Source organism: Pseudorca crassidens, chromosome 1, assembly GCF_039906515.1.
Source record: "Pseudorca crassidens isolate mPseCra1 chromosome 1, mPseCra1.hap1, whole genome shotgun sequence".
Classification (NCBI taxonomy): Eukaryota; Metazoa; Chordata; class Mammalia; order Artiodactyla; family Delphinidae; genus Pseudorca; species Pseudorca crassidens.
In genome coordinates, this window is record NC_090296.1 from 116843971 (window position 1) to 116848193 (window position 4223).

Here is a 4223-nt window from a genome sequence, read left to right on the forward strand (position 1 = left end):
ATTAAAAGATTTTTCCTCATCTATTGAAATGATCATATGGTTTTTATTATTCAATTTGTTAATGTGGTGTATCACATTGATTTGCAGATATTGAAAACTCCTTACATCCCTGGGATAAATCCCACTTGATCATGGTGTATGATCCTTTTCATGTATTATTGGATTCTGTTTGCTGGTATTTTGTTGAGGATTTTTGCATCTATGTTCATCAGTGATATTGGCCTGTAATTTTCTCTTTTTTTGTGATATCTTTGTCTGGTTTTGTCTGGTGACGGTGGATTCATAGAATGAGCTCAGAAGCATTCCTTCCTCTGCCACTTTTTGGAATAGTTTCAGAAGGATAGGTATTAACTCTTTTCTAAATGTTTGGTAGAATTCACCTGTAAAGCCATCTCTGATCCTGGAGTTTTGTTTGTTGGGAATTTTTGTTTGTTTTTGTTTGTTTGTTTTATTTTGTTTGTTTTTTACTGATTCAATTTCAGTACTGGTAATTGGACTGTTCACATTCTCCATTTCTTCCTGGTTCAGTCTTAGGAGACTGTACATTTTTAAGAATTTATCCATTTCTTCTAGGTTGTCCATTTTAAGCAGTAACAGCCAAAACATAGAAACAATCCAAATATCCACCAACTAATGAATGAAAAAGCAAATGTGGTATATCCACACAATGGAATATTATCTGGTCATGAAAAGAAATGAATTACTGATGCATACTACAACATGGATGAATCTTGAAAATAGTATGCTAAGTGAAAGACACAAAGGCCACATACTTTATGATTTCATTTATATGAAATGTCCAGAATAGGCAAGTATATAGAAACAGAAAGTCAATTAGGGTCTAGGGAAAATGGGGACTGTGGAGTGATTGTTAATAGTAATTGCTACTACCAGGTTTCTTGGGGGGGGGGTGATTAAAATGTTCTAAAATTAGATAGTGGTGATGGTTGTGAACACACTAAAAATCATCAACTTGTACACTTTAAAAATTGTGGTAAAATATACATAACATGAAATTTATCATTTTAACAATTTTAAAATGTACAGTTCAGTGAAATTCAGTACATTTACATTGTTGTGCAACCATCTCCACTATACATCTCCAGAACTCTTTTCATATTACAAACTAAAACTCCATAGCCTATTAAACAATAACTCCTCATGCCCTCCTCTCTCCAGCCCTTGGCAACCACCATTCTACTTTCTGTCTTTATGATTTTGACTTCTTTAGGTACCTCATGTAAGTGGATCGTACTGTATTTTTCTTTTTGCGAGCAGCTTATTTCACTGAGATAATGTCCTCAAGGTTCGTCCAGGCTGGAGCATGTGTAAGAATTTCCTTTCTTTTAAAAGGAAGATAATATTCAGTATATATGTGAATATATACACTGGTTGTATATATTCAGGTTGCTTCAACCTTTTGGCTGTTGTGAATAATGCTGTTATGCACATAGGTGTTCAAAATATCTTTTTAAAACCCTGCTTTCAGTACTTCTGGGTTTATCCCTAGGATTGGAATTGCTGGGTCATAGAGAAACTCTGTTTTTCATTTTTTTGAGGAACCACCATACTGTTTTCCATAATTGCTGCACTATTTTATCTTCCCACCAGCAATGCACATGGGTTCCAGTTTCTCCATATTCTTGCCAACATTTGTTATTTTCTGTTTAAAGAAAAATTTTTTTTAAATGATAGTCACCTTAATGGACGTGAAATGGTATCTTACTGTGGGTTTTTTTTTTACGCTTCACAAATTTGCATGTCATCCTTGTGCGGAGGTCATCCTAAACTCTGTTATCATCTCAATTTTAGTATATGTGCTGCTGAAGCAAGCACTTGTGGTTTTGATTTGCATTTTCAATTGGTTGCTTTTAAGGCATTACCTCTCTTTATTAATTAATTAATTAAAAAAAATTGGGTTGTGCTGGGTCTTAGTTGCTGCAGGTGGGCTCCTTAGTTGCGGCTTGCCGGCTCCTTAGTTGTGGCACCTAGGCTCCTTAGTTGTGCCATGTGAACTCTCAGCTGTGGCATGCATGTGGGATCTAGTTCCCAGACCAGGGATTGAACCTGGGCCCCCTGCATTGGGAGCACGGAGTCTTGACCACTGTTTCACCAGGTAAGTCCCCAACTGTTCACTTTTAAAGAGTGAATTTTGTCATATAGTAATTACATCTCAATTTGAAAAACTGTTCGTTGAGAGACCCTAGAAGCACTGAGCACGCCTAATGTTCAGATCTTGGCTTCTAAATATCTTTCTTCACTAAAGCAGCCCCAATCTGGGGCAGAGAAGGTAGAAGGTAAGCCTGGGACATTTCATTGTGCCAAAAATCAAGGAAGTGCTCAAATAATGATGGGACATGTCTAAAGGACAATGGCCAAATTTGGGACAATTTGAGCATCAAAAAGAACAATGACTGTAATTGTAATATAATGCATAAATAACAATCTATGAATTCATGGTAATAAAAAGGAGAGAGAGAGAGAGAGAGAAAAAAAGTGATTCTTTATGGAAGAGGGCAAGGAATGATAGAATTTAAAAATCATCATTTTTTGCAACTCCTAATGAAATAATTGGTTCAAGCAAGGATTAGTAATATATGCTGCAGCCATTAAGTGAACAATTATCAGGAAACCATACATCCACATGGTATCATCCCCAGATTACCTATTAATTGCAAATGGAAACACATACCTTTGCAATGGAGAAGTCTGGCGATCACAACTTTAAACAAGTGATCAAATTCAACATGACAAATTGTAGAAAAGATCGATATTTGTGCTCCCTAATATGAGGCAATATTAAGTACACAACATCAACTATTAAGTATTCTTACTAAAATCGTTTGCCTGAACGTAATCAAGCTTCTCTAGACCTGATCTCCATTTTCTAGGAATTCAGGGGATAGTGGGACAAGTGAAAGGATGCCATGTAGGATATTCTACAAGGCAATTGACCTAAAATCTTCAAAAAGTCAATGCCATGAAGAAAAAGAAACAGCATCAGCAATGGGACTGCTGTACAGTCTGTCATACAGAGTGAAGTAAGTCAGAAAGAGAAAAATACTGTATGCTAATGAATATATATGGAATCTTAAAAAAAAGAAAATGGTACTGATGAACCTAGTTGCAGGGCAGGAATAAAGAGGTAGACATAGAAAACGGACTTGAGGACATGAGGTGGGAGGGCGAAGCTGGGGTGAAGTGAGAGTAGCATCAATATATATACACTACCGAATGTAAAATAGTTGGCTGGTGGGAAGCAGCCGCATAGCACAGGGAGATCTGCTCGGTGCTTTGCGATGACCTAGAGGGGTGGGATAGGGAGGATGGGAGGGAGGCTCAGGAGGGAGGGGAGATGGGGACACGTGTATGCATATGGCTGATTCACTTTGTTGTGCAACAGAAACTAACACAGTATTGTGAAGCAATTATACTCCAGTAAAGATCTATTTAAAAGAAAAAAGACATTTGAGAGACCGAATTAAACAATAACAACCGCAACAAAACACAACACCTGTGCAGTAAGGGCCTACTGCTGGCTGCACATAGATTTTGTAAATTGATGCTAAAATGACGCAGGCACATTATTTATCATGCTTTAATGATAATCTAAAATACTCATTGTTAAAATTTTTTAACGAATGTAAATTTTTATTGTAAATCTCTTTCGCATTCCCTCCCTTATGGGAAAAGAAATTATAATCACATAAAGGGCTGTGCCTGAAAGCAGATAATATAGCATGTGCTTCACGATATTTGCATGCTTTATCACTAAATCACAGATTCAATCTGGAAGAAAAGAGAAATGTATGGAACAATTTTTCATGTCATTAGGCAAGTAAAATCATTCCACTTGATAATGCCATTAACTGCAGTATGGGCCACTTCATAACATAATATTTCTAGACAAAGTGAAGCTTTAAAATAGCACTGTCCTTGGGACTTCCCTGGTAGTCCAGTGGTTAAGACTCCACTCTTCCAATGCAGGGTGTGTGGGTTCTATCCCTTGTTGGGGAACTAATATCCCTCATGCTGCGCCATGGCCAAAAAAAAATAAGTGTATATGAAAAAAAAATAGCACCGTCCAACAGAAATGTAATGTGATCCACAAAGTGAGCCCATACATAATTTTACATTTTTTAATAGTAATGTTTAAAAAGTAAAAAGAAATAGGTAAAATGAATTTTAATGATATATTTTATTTAATCCAATATATCCAAAAC

General features: G+C 36.3%; 1 non-coding gene across 1 annotated transcript; it reads right to left on the reverse strand.

Annotated features, from left to right (window-relative positions):
* Positions 1-1731: 1731 nt before the first annotated feature.
* On the reverse strand, positions 1732-1836 carry LOC137207329 (U6 spliceosomal RNA). The gene has a single exon (XR_010935033.1). It is a non-coding gene; the product is annotated as a U6 spliceosomal RNA (small nuclear RNA).
* Positions 1837-4223: the final 2387 nt, after the last annotated feature.